General features: G+C 50.4%; 1 long non-coding RNA gene across 1 annotated transcript in view; it reads right to left on the bottom strand.

Annotated features, from left to right (window-relative positions):
* Positions 1 to 19629: 19629 nt before the first annotated feature.
* Positions 19630 to 20682, bottom strand: part of LOC120403028 — a 19321-nt gene continuing 18268 nt past the window's right edge. Inside the window, exon 2 of the long non-coding RNA XR_005597429.1 lies at positions 19630 to 19893. This is a non-coding gene — a long non-coding RNA (uncharacterized LOC120403028). The remainder of the gene's footprint in view (positions 19894 to 20682) is intronic.

Below are 20682 nucleotides of genomic sequence, written 5' to 3'. Positions count from 1 at the left end.
GCAACTGGCTAGAAGAATTTTAGGTACAATGTAAGGTAGATTTATTCTGTTCTAGATAGATAGATAGATAGATAGATGTGGTGTATGGGGATAGATAGATAGATAGATAGATAGATAGATAGATCTGTTACACTCTCAAGAGTTTAGTGAATCCCTGGAGATCAATCCTTCCTTATTATAATATTTCTGATGATATTAGAGAGGTTTGTATGATGATGACTCGCTTCCTATCTATCTAATCTGTCTGTCTGTCTCTAGGTACTTATATGTCTCATCCCCCATCACCACAGTACATAAGATTGCACTTGATGCTACCTTTGATGTGAGACATTTCACTGATTTGTTTTCTGAGCCTCTTCAGAAAATCAGAAGCAATGTAGTGTCTTCTGATGGGTAAAAAAACAAGAGCAGTAGCAAACGGTGCCAGGGAGTCTGGAATCAGTCGCGGATGAGTTCAGAATGTAAGCGGGTGGGAGGGTGGGGAAGGCCTTGACTGAAAGGGTGGAAGACAGACAGGCAGCAGCAAAGCCCCACGCTAGCTGAAATGAGGCATGTCAGGAAGCGAGGTTCCATCTGGTGCTTGGAAGGAATTGCTAGCTGAACATGGATATGCCAGAGTCCACCCCATTCACAACTATGCTCCATGTAATCACGGCACAAGCCCCATCCTCTTTGAAACCCCAGTGGTCACAGCCACAGATGACTGAGCTCTCCTCAACCAGCCAAAGGTGCTGTTTATTCTTCTGCTCTGCTGATGAGGACGGTTGAGTAATTCTGCTCTCGTAGTGTTGACGATGAAAGGCCCACAAGCAGTCCTCTGCCGAGTCCCTTGGCACTGAGGTTCGAGTTAGCAAATAGCTGACCTGCTTTTTCTGCATGTCTCTCTAGAGTCTACACAGTAGCTCTGCCGCACGGCACCCCAAAGTGCAGCATGCACTGTTACATGCAACCCCAGGATTGGGGCGACCCTAAACCTCTGACTACCAGAAGCTGAATGTGAAAGACGGGTGGATCACTCTGTAGTTGCTCTGTTCTGTACACTCCCCCTGAAGCTCCACTACAGGCCACTGTCAGAGACAGGATATTGGGCACAATGGACCATGGTTTGACCCAGTATGGCAGCTCTCATGTTCATCAGTGCACATCAATCCAGATCCTGCCCTGGACTTGGTGAATGGGCAGCACATGCTATGATGTCAGAGCACGTTTCAAATGCATCATAGACTCCGTTACACTGATGCACTCGTACAGTGCAGTCGTACAGTGCACACCAACACTGGTGGATGCCAACTGCACATGTGCAATCCACGCCATTAGGCTGAAATCTGCTAAACCAGATGGAAAGGCCTGGTATGTCTTCAGAATACGTGGCACACACCTTTATATTTGATTATATCAGGGGTCGGCAACCTCTGGCACATAGCTCGCCAGGGTGTGCACCCTGGCGGGCCAGGCCAGTTTGTTTACCTGCTGTGTCCGCAGGTTTGGCTGATCGCAGCTCCCACTGGCCACGGTTCGTCGCTCCAGGCCAATGGGGGCTGTGAGAAGCGGCATGGGCAGAGGGATGTGCTGGCCCTGGCTTCCCACCACCCCCATTGGCCTGGAGCAGCAAACCACAGCCAGTGGGAGCTGTGATTGGCCGAACCTGCGGACGCAACAGGTAAACAAACTGGCCCGGCCCGCCAGGGTGCTTACCCTGGCGAGCTGCGTGCCAGAGGTTGCTGACCCCTGGATTATATCAATGTGGGGGACATGCCATTATGCCAGAGTGTACCACTGTGGTACTCGTTGCTAAAGTCAAGCACTACTACATGCAGTATGCGTGGTTCAACAGAAACCTCCTGATATTTGGTACTCGATTTCAGCAATAGATGGTACAGGCCATTATGGTGTAATGCTCTGATATGTGGTGCATAGCATCACACCAGGACACATTGGTGCATGTTATGTGTCACAATGCAGGGGGCCATCAGGGCATGGCAGACTCCATTGCACGCTGAAGTGCACTACCTTTAATTAAACCAGAACATCCAGTTGCAAGGAACAGGCTGCTATTCCAGAGCAGATCAAGAAGAACAATTGCTTTGATCAAAGACAAAGAAAGCCAGGCAAAAAACAGGGTAGAACCTAGTTCCCAGCTGCACGTGTTATTGCATCTGAGACATTTCTTATGTGATCAGACAATAATTAGTGATAGCCTTCGGGAGAACTTCCTGGCCCACCTGAGGGATGTTTCTAAAGAGCTACGTGCTCTGATGGAGCTGAGACTTGGTCACATCATGTAAAAGGAAGGTTCACAAACAGGGCATTAGCTAACTAGGTATTGGACAGCAAGCACAATGAGAGGAGAGGGATCATTATGGAAGAGAACGGGCCCCAGGGAACAGCTGTGGAAATGCGTTTTGAACAATTCATTGTTTTATGGACCCACAATAAATGCGTTATTAAATCGGAATGAAATGCACATCTGGTGATTGCACTGGGGAGCGCTTGCTCTCATTCATCAAGGACCGGTTAGCATCATTAGTACGCCATTGCACACTGCTGCGTCCTTTAGCACACTAAGGCTTTCCCAGTGCTCAGCACAATTGGAGCCAGATTTAGCGTAAGAGTCCAACTCCCACTTCGGCCCCTAAAGAAATGGCTGGAGTTTCCAAAGAGCTGCTGGGTGCGGAACACATCTGAAAATATGGTACCCTAATTCTGGGTGCTGAGCATTTGAAAATCAGCCCCCTAGGATGAGTGTGAAGGAAATGAACTAGCCATTTCACTGAATATATTTAGCCAATCTAACAGACTGCCTGGAAAATGACTAACACTCCCCAAATGCCCTACAATTGCATACAATCAATCCCATGCAAAACTAAGGAGGTGGATTTGCTGTGTCCTAAGTTGCTTCGATCTTTTTAAATCAAAGCACCGAGCTGGGGTAGTAAGGTATGTTGCCAAACTTTACTGCGCTGCTCTGCGCTGCATGAGTATTCACACACCACAAACTATCAGAGTTCTTGCTCATGGTAAATAGAACCAAACTCCTTCATAAACAGGCATCTGTTAAAGAAAACAGCTGTAGCTACAGACACAAACAGACTTTCACACAGCTCAAGTTCCAGCTCTCTCTCTTGTTTACCAGGTACCACATCCCGTCTGGAAATCTGTGTAGCATACAAAGACATCTAGTGACCGAATGACATAACTGCACAGATCATTACATGAACTGGGCTCTATGCACAGCCCAAGGCTGGTCTCTTCTATGATTTTTCCAAAATCCTGGTCAGGATTGTGGAGTGGATGGTAGTTTCCCCAGGGGCTCTCTCTGTTTTTGGGTTTCCATAGGCTTCATCAGAAATCTGGAGTGAATATTTTCCAGGATATTACACACTCATCTGCTCTGGTAAACCAATTAAGTATATACAGTATTGATCTATAAGGAGAAGCCGGACATGTGGCGCAGAGTGGATCCCAGCTCCCTGGTGATCTCAGAGAAATGGAGGAAGGTTTTCCATGACACCATTCTGCATTTTGGGAGCATACGCTCTGAAGTGCATCTTAAATCTGGTAGTGGGAGATTGGGGGGGGGCAGAGGTGGGGTTTCCTGGCCCCACTGCCCCAGAACAGGGCAGCAGGCAGTCTGGCCTACCCCAGAGGAAGATCCCTGAGTGGATTCAGGTGGAAGGAGAGAAATTAGCCAAAGCTGTCTCTTGCAGTAAAATGATAATAGATGGGGAGCTGGTGGAGGCAAGACCTGTTGACTCTCTCACAAGAAGTCCCTGATGCTAGATGAGATAACAAACTCTAAAGCCTAACTGAGGCTCAAGGGCCAGCTCCCAGCCCCACTTCCCACCATGGCCACACAGCAAGTAAGAAGTAGAGGAAGGGGGCTGGAGGGCAGGTAAGATGGGGAGGTTGTAGGCTCAGTATTGGGACTCCCCATTCAAGGAAGATGTTGTAGGAGCATCTTTAACCCGACTGCCCTGGACCTAAGTTCTGAGTGGCGGCTCCTATTTTAACCAGGCTGGCTCATCATCTGTAGTCAAACCTAGACTCAGATGTTCTCCTGAACCCAGATAGGAAGGAGGGGAACACAGGAGGGAGTCATCGCCAGGCCCTAGCGCTCATCCAGAGCACTGTAAACCACCCTGCTCTAAGCTTCTGTTTCTCTGCACAGCCTGTTGTCCACTCCTTCCTTCCTTTCTTCCTCCCCCATGGAGGGTTTGCACTTTGCCCCATCGAGGTAGGACCTAAGGGAGAAAGGGGAGGCAGCTTTCTGCTTTCAGTGCCATTTCCCAAGGTCTGAGAGCTTTCCAAGTCCTCTCCAGTCGCACCGCAAGGTGGACATACTTTTGTGACCATGTATTATCTGAAACTGAGAATGCTCCTGCGGGATATTCGCCTAATAAAGCATACATCCTGCTGCAGCTGAGCATCTAGGATTTCCTGCCTGATGGTGTCTGGGGCATTTCTCAGTGGAATGCCAGAGCCTGCAATTAAAGCTGGAACAAAAAGTACATGTGCCAAAATCCCAGAGATAGTGGCCCTGGTTTCTGATCAGCAGGTGAACTTCACCCCGTACGGATCCCAGCTGTTGCAAGTGAGACTGGCAAGCCAGCAGCCTCTACAGAATTAAGGAGCTTCAAATGGGAGCCCAGAGAGCAGGCAACCAAGCACTGCTAAGCCCTTTGAATCAGCTCCTCAAAGGCAACCTCCTGGGGACCCCTGAAACTGAAACGGCAGGTGCACCAAGACAGTCTTGTTCGGCAGCATCTAATTGAGGGGGTGGGAGGAGACGGGGTGCCCAGGCATGCCCAGTTGCTGGAGAAGGAACAGAAGGAAGAGAGTAGAGTGTGTGCAGGTGTGATTTTTTTCTATGGCATAATGACCCCAGGGAGGGTTTGCAGTGGAGCTGTCTCTCCAGAGCTCTGATACAGAGCTCACCCCCGCAGAGGATGAAATGCTGTCTGAAGTGCACTTGGAGTGGGGATGTGGATACCTGTAAATCTAGCAGGGGTGATGCGGTCTCTCCGTTGGCTGTGTTTAATGAGCTCCTTTCACATCTATGGGTATGTCTACACTACGGGATTATTCCGATTTTACAGAAACCGTTTTTTTAAAACAGATTGTATAAAGTCGAGTGCACGCGGCCACACTAAGCACATGAATTCGGTGGTGTGCGTCCATGTACCGAGGCTAGCGTCGATTTCAGGAGCGTTGCACTGTGGGAGTTATCCTGTAGCTATCCCATAGTTCCCGCAGTCTCCCCCGCCCATTGGAATTCTGGGTTGAGATCCCAATGCATGATGGTGCAAAAACAGTGTCGCGGGTGATTCTGGGTAAATGTCGTCACTCAATCCTTCCTCCATGAAAGCAATGGCAGACAATCATTTTGAGCCCTTTTCCCCCTGGATTGCCCTGGCAGACACCATAGCATGGCAACCATGGAGCCTGTTTTGCCTTTTGTCACTGTCACCATATGTGTACTGGATGCTGCTGACAGAGGCGGTACTGCAGTGCTACACAGCAGCATTCATTTGCCTTTGCAAGGTAGCAGAGATGGTTACCATCCCTATTGCACCGTCTGCCATTGTAAATTGACAATGAGATGATGGTTATCAGTCATTTTGCACCGTTTGCATTTGGAAATTGGCAATGATGGTTATCAATCCTTTTGTACCGTCTGCTGCTGTCATGGGTGATCCTGGCTGGCCTCGCTGAGGTCGGCCGGGGGCACATGGACAAAAATGGGAATGACTCCCTGGGTCATTCCTTTCTTTATGTTTTGTCTAAAAATAGAGTCAGACCTGCCTAGAATATGGGGCAAGAACCAGAGAGCACAGCCGCTCCATGTCAGAGCCCCAGCGATCCCGCAGAAATGATGAGCTGCATGCTATTCTAGGGGGTGCCCCTGCAACAACCCCACCCGTTGCTTCCCTCCTCCCCCAACCCTCCTGGGCTACCGTGGCAGTGTCCCCCCATTTGTGTGATGAAGTAATAAAGAATGCAGGAATAAGAAACACTGACTTTTTAGCAAGATAAAATGAGAGGGAGGCAGCCTCCAGCTGCTATGATAGTCCAGGCAGGACATTAAAGGGTGGAGGGGAGAGGAGCGCAGCCTCCCACTGCTATGATAGTCCAGGGAGTACAGAATCTTTTCTTTAGACATGAAAGGGGGGGGGGGCTGATGGAGCTCAGCCTCCAGCTGCTATGATGAGGACGGTTACCAAGCATTTTGTACCATCTGCTGGGAATGACCAGGAGTCATTCCCATTTTTACCCAGGCGCCCCCAGCTGACCTCACCGAGGCCAGCCAGGAGCACTGACAGGCTGATGAGGACAGTTTTCCACCATTTTGCACCATCTGCCATCAGGAAAGGAAGGGGAGGGGATGCTGCTGTTCAGCGCCGCAGCACCATGTCTACCAGCAGCATGCAGTAGACATACGGTGACATTGAAAAAAGGCGAGAAATGATTTTTTTTCCCTTTTCTCTCACGGGGGGAGAGGGGGGTTAAATTGACGAGATATACCCTGAACCACCCGGGAAAATGTTTTTGACCCTTCAGGCACTTGGAGCCCAGCCAAGAATGCAAATGCTTTTCGGAGACTGCGGGGACTGTGGGATAGCTGGAGTCCTCAGCCCCCCTCCCTCCCTCCATGAGCATCCATTTGATTCTTTGGCTTTCCGTTACGCTTGTCACACAGCACTGTGCTGAGTCCCTGTTGTGGCCTCTGTCTATCATAGCCTGGAGATTTTTTCAAATGCTTTGTCATTTCGTCTTCTGTAACGGAGCTCTGATAGAACAGATTTGTCTCCCCATACAGCGATCAGATCCAGTATCTCCCGTACAGTCCATGCTGGAGCTCTTTTTGGATTTGGGACTGCATCGCCACCCGTGCTGATCAGAGCTCCACGCTGGGCAAACAGGAAATGAAATTCAAAAGTTCGCGGGGCTTTTCCTGTCAACCTGGCTAGTGCATCTGAGTTCAGATTGCTTTCCAGAGCGGTCACAATGGTGCACTGTGGGATACCGCCTGGAAGCCAATACCATCAAATTGCGGCCACACTAACCCTAATCCAACATGGCAATACTGATTTCAGCGCTACTCCCCTCATCGGGGAGGAGTACAGAAATCGGTTTAAAGAGCCCTTTATATCGATATAAAGGGCTTCGTTGTGTGGACGGGTGCAGGGTTAATTCGGTTTAACGCTGCTACATTCGGTTTAAACGCGTAGTGTAGACCAGGCCTATGCCACCCACCCACACCCCTACAGCCTGCCACAGGCGGTGGGCTAACAGCTGTGCAGTTCTGTTCTCCTGGGAGTTCTGTGCCCAGAGGGGTGTCTATGCTGGACCCATCATTCTCCATTGGCACTATCAGTGGTAGAAGCTGTAGGGTGGACAGGCCTGCATTGGGGACAGACACTGGAGCCAGTCTTTCCCCTTGTAGTTGCAGTTACAATGGCTCAGGGCAAAGGCAGAGTTTTGGGATTCTGTGTGTGGGGTGCAAACCCTCCCCCCCCTTGAAGCTTGGAGCCTTCTCTGCAGAGGGTCTCTGTGCAGCAGCACTCAAGGGGGGAAGGCACTGGCGGGTCCTCCCATTTCCCCCCATGTAGGTGGGGTCACATTAGGACCCTGGGGGCAAATGCAGGGTGAAGCAGAGTGAACCCTGCAGCTGGGGAATTCCAGTCTGTTACCTTCCCTCCCGCACATCTCCCCAGTGCCCGCTCGTCACACTGGGGTCTGCAGGGAGGATTTTCCCAGCAGAGTGACAGCAAAGTAGCCGAGCTGAGGCCAGGTCTGTGCCACGTGGGCCTTTGGTGGCATTGCTACAGCACTGTATTTGCCAACAGCGACCAAAAGGGGGTTTTGCTTCTCCTCCTGCCCGAGTGACGGTAGCTACATCCACAGAAGCATTCTTCCATTGACCTCGCTGCATCTACACCAGGGGGTGGGAGGTGTAGAGGGGTGTAGCTCCAGTGCTCAAGGCGGGGGAGGTGTTTCACACTCCTGAGCGCTGCAGGTACATCAACCTGGGTTTTAAGTGCAGGCCACTGGGTGGATTCCAGGGCAGAATGTGTCCTTCTATCTGGAACGATGGTACCAAGCCGAGCCATCCCAAACTGCAGTTCCGCTCCACCAGAGTGCAGTAATAAACCCCCATGTGTGAATATTGGGTTTTCATTTTCTGGACGGGGGGTGGGGGAGAAGGGCTGAGAGAGAGGACGGAAGAAAAACCTACTACTATTTTGCAGCCATTTTCCCCAACAAAAGCCCCTTCAGTCCCTGTGCTCCTGGCTCCTTGGAGGATGCCAACGGTAACATTTTTGTATGTGGAGCTATAAGGAAATGTGTTTATTTTTCTATGCAGTCACTGAAACCATGCATGCATGGACGGGGAGGCAAGGAGACCTCATGGCCAGATCCTCAGCTGGCGTAAATCAGCAGAGCTTCATGGATTTCAGTGCAGCACTAGCCCCTTACACCAGTTGAGAAACAGGTCCCAGGAGTTCATCTGGCCCCATCAAGTTCCCTGATCCTCAGATCATTTCCAAACAACAACATGCTGAGTTTATCATTGGCAAAGCATTTAACACTTTCAGTGCCTGGCCCTTTTCACACAACAGATTTCTCTGAAGTTTAATAATCGATACTACAGTGAGGAACAGGGAATCAGGGCTGGGTTCTGTTCCTCGTTCTGACGCTGACGTGCTGTGAAGCCTCAGACAAGTCACGTTCATCTCTCTGGATTCCTAGAGGAAAGGGTTAGCTCTCACTATCCTCTAGTTCTAGGGTTTTGTTGGGAGCAAGGCTCTAGAGTGGCTTATCTGGGCAGTGACATCCCTAGATGTGCATGGGGGAGCAGGAGGTGAAGGAACTGAGCTCTGCATGCTGTGTAGCTGGGATGGGGCAGACGCCTGAGCTACACCACTCCACAGCTTCACGGCCCACCTTCCTCACAGCCTGCACCGCAGCCGAGAGTTACAGCCACTAGGGGTCAAGCTTTCACATCTGTTCTCCATTGTCCTCAGTCACTGGAAAGAGAAGCAGCTGGAGACCAGGCCGCTTCCTTTATTTTGCTCTCTGGCTGGAGAAAGGCAATCCGGTTCCAAGCCCCGTGCCACCCCCCGGCCACCGTTTCAAGAGCACTGCCTGGTGGGCAGGAGAGACAGGCCAGGGCTTAGCTGTGGCATTCTCACAGTGGGGAGCTGCATAGACACAGAGACAGCCGGGTGGGCGATGCCTCTCTATGTAGGTTCTATGGCAACCATTAGAGAGGGAACCAGCCAGGTAAATCCAGGGATCTGGAGGCACAGGAGTTAGAAGCAGGCGCTGCTGGAAGAGAGCAGGCCCTGGCTCGTTCATGCACTGTCAACGGGGTGACTTTGCAGCTGCTGTTCACGCTGATTGGAGATGGGCAAACATAATCACAAACAGGTGTTGTTTTGCTGCTTGCTAATTCACCTAGCGCTTCAGCAGCCTCCCCGGCCAGAGCAATAACAGTAGCACGTCAGGCAGATCGTATCGGACTCAGGCGGCGCTCTCTTCACCAGTTTAAAGCGCTCGTTCGCCTTGTTTCCATTTAAAACTCTTCCCTCGGGGTTGACTCTCCTCGATGAGTGTCAGATATCATGAAACAAAATCCCTGCCAGAGAGGAAGGATGGGTTCATTGCATATGGCGATGGCATGGGCCTGGCATTAAAGTGAGATGAGTTCAGTTCCTCACTCTGCCACGGATCTCTTGTGTGACCTTGGGGAAGTCACTTCCCCTCTCTGTGCATCGGTTCCCCATCTGTAGAATAATCCATCTGAGACCGGGAAGCCTCCTTATGCTAAGGAGTGAGAGATGGTCCTTGCTCCAAAGATTTTACAGCCCAAGCAGACAAGACGGGCAAAATATGAGCGGAAAGAGGTATTATCCCCATTTTATAGATGGGAAGTTCATACACAGATTAAATGACTCTCTTAAGGTCACAGAACCAGAAACTGAATTTGATTCTCCTAAATCCCAATCCAAGGCCTTACCCACAAGATCTTCCTCTCCAATCAGGAAGGAGAAACAATACCATAGGACTCACCTGACCAATCACAACTAACCAACACAGAGAAAATGGTGAATACTCCAGAGGAAAAAAATTATAATAAAAAGTGCATTGAATGATTTCAAACCATGAACTAAAGTAGTCAGCGGACATCCTGGTCTGCTCGGGAATATTCCCTAGCCAGCAAAAGAGATTAGCTCAGGATGTGAAATTTTCCAGTGTGAATTATTTCCCTAACTCTGCTATTTTATCATGGCCACCTTCGGAACAGTAGCCTTATCATTCTGAGTCACTGAATCACAATTAGCATCCCTGATACTCACAGCAAAATCAAAAGACTCCCTTCCAGTGACTTCAAAAGGGCTTTGGATGAGGAGGTCCCATGTGAATTCTTGGAAAAGTGTTTGCTGTGTCACTTACTCTCGCTTTAAAGGGGTGGGTGGGATGGGCGGAAGGGACAAAAAGGCTGGGGGAGGCGGGTTGGCCAACAATGTTTGGAATCACAGCTGGGAACCCACAAGTCAACAGGAAACAGTGTTTTCCTAAATACAGCTGACGATAACCAGCACACCAAATAAAGAATCTTTGTGAGTATATGACACAGACGGCGAGAACAGCATCAAATGCTCAGGGAAATCCAGCATTTTCTAGATATAGAGGGAATGGAATATTACACATGCCCAGCTTCATTCCCCTAGCGGTGTGTGCATTTCTGTGCCATGTTTTACTTTGGAAAATGTCGCTGATCTGGGCTGAAGGTTGGGAAAAATAAGTTAAATAATAGTGAGATGTCTTGCACTTCTCCTCAAAGTCCCCTGTGCATGTTAAACAACTAATCATGATACAACCCCCTGGCATGTGAAGAAGGTTTATTATGCCAATTTTATAGGTAGGGGAACTGAGGCACAGAGCGGTGACTTGCTCAGGATTGCAAAGGTATTTTGGATCAACGCAAGACAAGAACTCCATTATTTGCCCAGCTGAGATCAGGGCCCCATTCTCCAAGGTGCTCTATAGACACATAATAAGAGACAATCCTTGCCCGGAAGATCTCTGGTCTCAATAAACCAGATACACAAAGGGAAGCTTATTGTTCCCATCTTACTTCAACTGGGTCCCTCCTGGGAAAATCAATAAACAAATTAGGAAGGCCATTTTTCTTCTTCTTTTTTTTTCCTCCTGTAACATTATGATGCCTCTGAAATGCCAAGTAAATATAATTATTTTCCTTGGGCTAATTAGTTGTTTTTCATCCATGCAGTGTAGTGGGCAACAGGGTCTGGCTGGAGATGTAGGGTGGTGGCTAGAGCACCTTGCAGGTGAGGATTTATTTAGTTTTTCCCGTGGGAGTTGCAGACCTTTAGCTTAAAGCAGAACTGGGATCTGGTTATTTATTATTAATACATTTCACATTCGTGATCATTTATTGATGAAAAGTTCCGAGTCCTTAGAAGTGAAGCATCAGTTTATTATTCTTGTCAGCTGGTGTTTTCAAAGGCGTCTCACAGCCCCAGCTCCAAGCCAATGCAATGTGGATGCCTGACTCCCTTATGCTCTTGGAAAATCCCAGCTATAATTAGGACGATACCACCTAGACAGCCCACTGAAAATCAAGGCCTGGTTGTTGTTATTATTTGTATTGCCATAGGACCTAGGAGCCCCAGTCATGTACCAGGACCCCACTGCACCAGGTTCTGTACAGACACAGAACAAAAAGACGGTCCCGGCCCTTGTGCTTGGTGCTGCACATAGATATTGTAAAAGACCCAAAAGCTTATTGTCTAAGGCCTTGTATACATCGGTGGCAGCCTGTAGGGTACACGGCGTGACAGGTGGCAGTGAAAGGCAGGCTGCGTTCTCCCTGTGGTGTGCAGCTACACATGGCAGTGGGACACAACACTGCTAAAAAATAGCAGTGTATCTGTGGGAGGTGTTGCTTGGACCTGTAGAGAGCTGTGGAGGGTACATATCCTAGGGGCCTGGCATGTCTCTACTCACTTACACCAGGCCTTACCATCTACACTGCTATTTATACCCATGCTAGCAGGGCGTGCAGTGTCTATACCCTGCATGTTGCTGGTAAGTGCAGACCTACCCTAAATAGACAAAGGGTGGGGGAAAGAATAGATTATCAATCCCATTTTACAGAAGTGAAACTGAGTCTCAGAGATATTAAGTGACTTGTCCAAGGTCACTCAGGGAGACTGTGGCAGAGCTGAAAGCTGACCCTACATCTCCTGAATCCCAACCCAGTGCCTTAACCCCAAGATCATCCTTCCCTGGTTACTGTGATGCTGGCAGACTAAATTCCAGCTCATACCAAGATCCCCATGTCTCAGCTGAACACTGACAAATACACAGCTGGAGTCAGTCTGGCTCACCTGTGTGTTAGTATTGTTAAAATAGGTATGAGAGTTATAAGAATGTGTTTAGTGTTTAGACTTTACTGAATACTTGTAAGCTGCTGCCAGCATAAATCTCTTATAACATCTCTATCCCATATTGCAAGGTAATAGTTCAGTGGTTGTATTGTGAGTCTCTGTGACTATAAATCACCAGACAGGAGAGAGACATTAATTAGCGTGAAGGACTGATCTCCAACAAAAGATGTTACGCCCTGCCCGAAAGGAAGGATCCATCCACACCAGACAGACTACTGAGGGACACTGCAAATGCAATTTCCCCGTATACCATCAACAAGAGAACAAAAGACTCTCCTCTCTGTGAAGATGAGCCCTGCAAGTGGACTCCTCTCATCAGCTGAGTTTGCAGGTCTGAGCACAAGGCAGCAGGGGCAAAAAAAAATTAAAAAAAAAAAAAGAACCTGGGATCTCTATGCTGCTTGGATTCCGGGGATGCAAAGTGTTTCTAGGCATAAACAAGAGATCCTTAGCTGCTTAGCCTGGGTTAGCCCTCAGGGACATATAGCGCTTGCTGGATATAGCAGCTTTTATTACCTTTTGAAATTTACAACTGAAACTCATTTGTGTACATATGTTTATCTGCTTTAACGTTATAAATAACTCATTTCTTTTTCCTAGTTAATAAAGCTTTAGATCGTTTATTATAGTATTGGTTACACTTACAAGCAATGTCTTTGGTGCGCGATCTAAGGTGCAATTGACCTGGAGTAAGTGACTGGTCCTCTGGGAGTAACCTGAATATTACTGTGATTCCTGGTGTAAGCAATCATCTATCACAGTGGTTTTCAACCTGTGGTCCACGGACCCCTGGGTGTCTGCAGACTATGACTAAGGGGTCCACAAAAGGCTGTTGTTACCATAGAACAGTAGTTTTCAACCTGTGGTCCGTGAATTTCCAAAGGAGGCCGCACCTCCATCCGCAAATGCAAAAAGGTTGAAAACCACTGATCTATCACAGAGGCAGGCTCACCTGGGTGGCAGGATAGATCGGAGTACCCCAGGGGACTGTCTGTGACTCCAGGTTAACGCTGTTATAGCACCTGAGCAGTTTAGTCTTGATGATTGAGTGGTGAAATCTAAGTATAGACCTCACGCCCTGGTTCCTACCAGTCTCCCCTAAGCTTCCTACCCATGCTCTTGAGTCACTGCAGGCCACGTTACAATTATCCTGAAATTAACCAGTATGGATTCCTCCAGTACAGACTATGTGCCCGCTGTCATGGCAGCTCCATGGAGGCCCACTCCAGCTGCCCAGCTGCCCAGCTCCTATCGCTGAACAAAGTTGCTTCAACACCTGAGGCCTCTTGGGCAGCATCAAGGACGCTGAGATCAGAGTTTATCCCCCCCGCCCCCGCAGTGTCTGTATCACTACAGCACTGTCACGTGATCCATCCCCAGGCTGCTAAAATCAATTTCCCTGAATAATCCTGGAGACCGCTCAGCTGAGAAAACACTTGGAGGGATGAAGACCCAGCCTCCTTCAATGAACTGAGAACTGCACGTTGATAGAGCAGCGTGTACTATTCTTTACAGCCCATTAATTCCATTTGGGCTTTAGAGACTCTCTCTCTCTGTCTAGCACAAGACAGCCAACAGTGAGCACAAGGGAAATTTAAGTGCCTGAGCCTGGAAGAATATAGCCGAGTTCTATATGAAAGAGTTTCCTGGCTGCTATTTCTGCGCAATGTGACTTTTATTACCAGCCGTAGAGAACCTAGGGAGCCAAAGAGACCCAGAGCTTACACATCAGCCCGGCAGCATCTCTCTCATTCTTTCAGGGAAAGAAGAAAAAATCACATGCTTAATATTCCACCAGCCCTACCCCAGGCAGTGCCTGGACCGGAATAGAGCTGCCTTTCATTAGCAGGGTGAAAAGTATTAACAGCAATAAAAGGAATCCTTTTTCCAGCAGCTCCCAGAAAGGAGCGAGTGCTCCAAGGGCACTGGAAGTGCAGGTGTTCCTCGTGTTGAGTGCTGCGCCACCAGGGAATTGGCGGAGGGGGTGCCCAGCTGTTTGTATGGAGCCTGTGCACCTGCCGGAAGAGGGGCCACCTGCCACAGGACAGACCTGCCTCTTTCCCAGTCCAGAATGTTGGGCCCATTATATGGGCATGATTGTCCATGTGCCTCACGCTGCAGTTCCCACTGGGGCCTGGAGGAGGTGGGATTGTTCTCAACGTGAGTTGCCGAGTGCTGGCCCATACTCTCTTTCAGGAGGTGTCACTGTACTGGCCAGTGCAGCGGGGAATCCCGCTGATCCCTGGGCTGGTGGAGAGAGACACCCAGAGCGGATTGGGGGGCAGGAGGGGAGGGGAGTTGTTCTTTGAGTGGCAATGAGATGCCCGGGTTTTGTTAATTCTTTTCCTATAGTGCCCCCTGTGGGATGTTCTCTCACATGCATGGGGGTACGGCTGCAGGATGATGCCTCTCTCCAGGAAGGGGAGGCGAGACCAGATCCGGTTTCTGGCTGGAAAGGAAAGCTAAGGGGTCTGATTCTTCCTGCCCTGAAGGGAGAGGGGACAAGAGTAGATTAAGGCTCCTTTGCGATCCCCATACTCTGTGACCGTGCAGGGGCCCTGGTGTAATTTAGGGCAGCCTTACAGCTGCTCTAACTTGCCCCCCCCCCCAACAAGCCATGGCTGAGAAGCTGTGAACAGACACAGTGAACTCCAGTCACACTCCCAATCCAACCCCCACACCAAGGGCAGGGAATGGGGTGATGAGAGCCTTTATCCCAGCTCTCCCACAGCCAGGGAGGCCCCCTACACTTAGGTGTTCTCAGGGGACAATCCCACCCACGCTAAGGCCCCTTGATGGCCCCTGGCAGAATCACTGAGGCTCAGACTCCAGATGCCTCGGCCTCTGGCTCAAAGGTCTCTGGAATCAGCTTTGAACGTCCACACCATTGGCTCAGCCCTGCAACCTTTTGCAATCCATTGAATTCCCTGCTGAGTGGCTATTAGATGTCCTTCTGCAGTGGCTCTCTCAGAAAGCGCCGGGGCGTGTCCCCATGTCCTGGGCCAGACCTTTTCTTCCCCATGCTGTTGTGGGGTGCACCCTGCGGCGGCTGCCCTCTGCTCCAGAAGAAGCTGTGTCTCAGCCATGGGAAGGGTGATGAAAGGTGTTAGGGGCGTATCATTAGGGTCGTTTCTCGAGGCACAGCTCCATGGCTGCAGGGAGGGCAGGTTACTCAACAGAGAGCTCAGGGGTAAGCACAACTCCCAGCTGGGGGCTTTGCCGGGAACCAAGACTGAAAGTTAGATTCCTGCTGCCTGCAGAGCCTTATTTTGCATAATACCCACAATTCCTCCTCCTGGTGCCTCTTTCTGTGCTCCAGAATAATCCTCTCTCCTCTCCGGCCACAGTTAATGGTTCTGTCAGCAGCCCAGGGCAGGGCCGGCTCCAGACCCCAGCACGCCATGCGTGCGCTTGGGGCGGCATTTTGCCGGGAGGGCAGCAGGCGGCTCCGGCGGACCTTCCACAGTCATGACTGCGGAGGGTCCGCTGGTCCCGCGGCTCCGGTGGACCTCCCGCAGGCGTGCCTGCGGATGCTCCACCGGAGCCGCGGGACCAGCGGACCCTCCGCAGGCACATCTGCAAGAGGTCCCCCGGAGCCACGGGACCGGCGACCGCCAGTGCGCCCCCCGCGGTGTGCCGCCGTGCTTGGGGCGGCCAAATTCCTAGAGCCGCCCCTGGCCCAGGGATTGACTTGGCTTGTTAACCCTGCTGGAGCTGCCCTGTCCGCCACTAAGGCTGGCTGGTCCCCGAGAGGTGCATTACATTGGAGAGCCCACGTGTGGAACTGGAATCACAGTTTGTCAGCTGGGCTGCCCCTCCGCTCCGATCAATAGCTAACAATGCGATGTAGGGACATACAATGCAGGGGATTCACTGTTGACTGATGCTCCATTGCATCACGCCTAGACACGGCCCTTTACCAAATCCCCCAGATCTTTGGCAAGGGGGAGTCAGAATCCCAGATAGCAGGGCTGAGTCCTGATCTCTATAAGTGACCAAACTGGAACCCTGGAGCTTAACTCCTGAGCTTTGGGGGCCTCCAATGTCCAGGCAGAATTTTCCGACCCTGGGCCTCTCTCTGTTACGAACGGCAGCCTTCCCACCACGCCATCCCCCCGTGTGGGTGTCAGCCAGCACAGCAAAGAGGAACATTGGCTGCAGGCACGGTGGGCGAGAGGCCAACTCTCTTCCTCTTTCTTAAGGGGCTGCCGCTGGTATACAGCACCGCTAGCATCTTCCAAGGGATTTCAGTGTATAAGGAAATTGCCGGGCTGACAGCTTTCTTTTTATCCACCGATCGGGTCTGACATCAGCAGCTGCCGAGCAAACTTCCCGCACCTGCAAGGAGCAATGGTTGAACATGGAGGTGTCCCTCCGCTGTGGCCGTTCAGTCCTTCAATAGCTGCCAGTTAGGGTGGAGGTTTCCATCATGTGTCACCTGCCTGGACTGAGACTCACCAACCTCATTTCACATAGGCCATGTAACAGCCTTCAGATAGTGACATCTGCTCAGCTAGGGATCTGACCAGATTCAACCCAGCACGCTAAGCCCTGGCCAGGCAGGCAATTTGCCCTGATTCCAGCGCTCCGTGTAGCTGCAGCGCTTCAAGCCCATAGGCGCAGACAAGTAAATAAACTGTGATTTGCACCAGGGCAGCTTAATCAATCAGGGATGTCGCTTCATCGTAGTCAGTCTATTCTAGGGGCTTGCACCTGTGCAGTTACATCAATGGCTGCCCATCAGGGCAGATTCCCTTACAGCAGCCTCCACAACAGGCCACATCGGTCTACGACCAGGCAAGACTGCAGCCCCTGAGCCACAGCCCCTCCCCTGCACACGCAGTTAACATTTGTTGTGTTGGCAGGTCGGGCAGCGACAGGCACACACTTCCCCGAGTCCGCCCACTTGCCACCTGTGCATCAAAAGCAGCTTTTTAATCATTAGTGCTGCCGGACCAACAGGAGAATGAGGCAGGCGGCGATCGCCTCCTCACGGAAGAGCGGCTGCAAACGGAGCTGCCCCTCCTGCGAAAGAAACTGATCTCCTCTCGTCAGCGCTGGCAGTGGGAAGGCAGAGCAGATGAGGAGGAGGAGGAGGTATCAAGGCTGCTGACCCTGTGCACAAATCCACGCACCCCCCGGGCTGCTGAAGAATTCATCATGCTGGCCCAGGGGTCGTGTGCAAACAATGGCCCATGCCTGCCGCTCTCCTAGCAAGGCTGCCTTTCACAGGGAGTTTGATGGGGCAAGGGGGCCATTCACTCCACCTCTGCTCCCTCCCCCCACATTCACCTCAGTCTTCACAACCCCTTCAGTATCTGTCTCCTCTCTCTTCATTCCCCTGTCCTCCTCTTCCCGTCTCAGCCCAGGTGGAATTCCGACCAATGTCATCAGAGCTGCAGATCCCACTGAGGTGTGGAGATGTGGGATGGCATCAAAATCTTTAAGGCCCCTTGCAATCAATAATGGGGGCATAGCTTGCATGAGTCCCAAGCATTTGCTCTGTATCCCAGGAAGTGGCATATGGCAATGTTAGAGCAACTGCATTAGTTACATGCAATTACAGTTTCTACTGGATGAATGGATGGACAGAGGCACAGACAGGACTGTCCTGCAGGAAATGATTGAACTTAGGCATCATTTCCTGCAGGGAATGAACTCACAGTACAGAAGCAGCTTGAATTAGCGCAAGAATTAGCGCAAGGGACCCAGAGCCAGGCCCCCTGAGTCCTTGCCCCAGCGCTGTCACTGATTCATTGTGGCCAAGCTTTTCAAGAGAACCAGTGATTTTGTATGCCCGACATGGGCCACATTAAGAGGCCCTGATTATCAGCGCGTGGATGCTCAGCACTTCCTGAACTTCTGGCCCGGTCTCAAGCTGGGCTCCCAAAACGAATGCACCTTAAATAAGAAATGCCTTTTGAAAACACTGGCGGGCACAACAATGAGATTCTCAGCACACCACTGCTGTCAAACGTATCTACCCAGTATCAGGGGGCAGCCGTGTTAGTCTGGATCCACAAAAACAACAAGGAGTCTGGTGGCACCTTAAGGACACTAAGATTTATTTGGGCATAAGCTTTCGTGAGTAAAAAAACCTCAGATGCATCTGAAAAAGTGAAGGGTTTTTTTACCCACGAAAGCTTATGCCCAAATAAATCTGTTAGTCTTTAAAGTGTATCTACCGTCTCCCTCTTCGTGGAGTAGCTAGACTCACCAACTCACAGGTTCAGAAAGCACGGTGAAATCTTTAGATGTGAGGCGCTAAGCTCCGTTCTCTAGTCTTCCTCTCCGTGTCTCCAGTTAGAGGAATACTGCCATTGTCTCTGACTGAATACAGCACTGGGCGCAGAGCACAGCCACATCCCCATCCCTGGGAATGTTTGGCAAGGAGCTGCTGATGGAATCCTTTCAATCCTGAAAACTTGGCTTTACAGAGTCTATTTACTTATTTTCCCTAAAGGCAGAGAAATTAACTCATCCCAGCAGGAGTAGAGAGCTCCCAGGAACATCAAAAACACAACACATATAATTGCGGGGCGGAGGGGGGAGAATAATCTATGAATCACACAGTACAGAAAGCTTGACTGAGGCTGAAGGATCAAGGAGAGGTGGGGTTTTGGGTAATGGACAGAGCTTTGCAATGACTGTGGCTAGATTTTGGGGGAAGGCCATTTCATGGAGGCATCACACAGGTGCAGAGGGAGCTGGGTACAGGGGACTCAGTGGGTGCTCCGGGGCTGGAGCACCCATGGGGAAAAATTAGCAGGTGCTCTGCACCCACCGGCAGCCAAGCTCCCTCCACCCTCACCCACTCCTCGCCTCCTCCTCCTCCCCTTAGCCCATCACGTCCCCGCTCCTCCCCCTCCCTCCCAGCACTTCCCATCCCCCCCCCGCCCCACCTAACAGCTGTTTGGCGGCACTTACGACATTCCGGGAGGGAGGGGGAGGAGCGGGGATGCAGCACGCTCAGGGAAGGAGGCGGAGAAGAGGCAGGGCAGGGGTGGGGATTTAGGGGAAGAGGGTAGAATGGGGGTGGGGCGAGGGAGGTGCAGTGGTGGGGCCAGGGGCAAGCACCCGCGCTGGACAGAGGGGAAGTCGGTGCCTATTGGTGGGGCACTGTTTGGAGTAACAGGGCCAAGGTTTGCAATGACTTGTACTTGTTTTTAATGGGAGAGTAGAACAGAGTGTGGCAAAATTTCACATACTAAGCTGGTCACTTTCATCTTGAAGCCGTGTTGGCAAATGTTGGTGTCAGCAAAAGGCAGCTTACACCAGTAACAAATAGGATACTCCTGGTTTGTGCAGAACAGAAGTCACTGGTATCTCACTCATGGAAGATGGAGTAAACTCAGCTGACAGCAGCTCCAGTTCATACCGGAGATCAGATCCCCACTCTGTCCTTAGAGAACATCTGCCAACCAGAAGACAAAAGACAATCTAAAGAATATGACTGGGAAACGTCATTCTAATTGCATGTATCCAACCCTCCCTATAACATATCGAGCTCCCCCTGTGCTAATCCGTGGTAGCATTTAAGAATAAACAATATAGGGGTTGGGTGTTAGGGAGCCCATGACCTGACCATGTGGATATTTGAATAGTAACACTGGAATGAACTGGCTAGTGTGTCTGTGCACCATGGTCCTCTGTTAGGGAATCAGAATTTTCCAAGTGTGTCTCATAAGTTCTACGTCTCTACACAGAAACTGCAATGAAATTCTGTGTCTCGTCTGCAGTAAATGAAGTGCTAAGTGGCCACAGCTGCATTATAGCATTTTGCAGTCCTCTGGCACCTTCCATCCAAGGAGCTTACTTAATTAAAAGAAATTAATGTCTGTATCACTGTACTTATTTATTACAGATGGAGAAACTGAGGCACAACTGGTCGCAGAGCTGGGAATACAACCCAGTGGGCCTGGTCCCAAGTTCTGTATTCTAACCACTCAACCATTCTTCTTCCTGGTCAAGCATCAGCTTGAGAAGAAACTCCCTAACTTTACTGGTGCAACTCTGTGGACACTGCAAAACTTGTTCGGCCCAGGGAGTGAGCTCTGCATACAAACAGATTTTGTGTCTGCGATCTACTGAGGAATCTCTGACATAAGCAGGTTTTTGCTGTCTTTACACTGGGGGGTTGAAAGAGGGTTTGCATCCAACTGGGATTTCCATACATCAATATTCATGAATGTTATCCACAAGC

This window comes from Mauremys reevesii, linkage group 4 (assembly GCF_016161935.1).
Source record: "Mauremys reevesii isolate NIE-2019 linkage group 4, ASM1616193v1, whole genome shotgun sequence".
Lineage (NCBI taxonomy): Eukaryota > Metazoa > Chordata > Testudines > Geoemydidae > Mauremys > Mauremys reevesii.
Note: the sequence above shows the minus strand (reverse complement) of the source record. Positions and strands in the feature narration are given on the sequence as shown.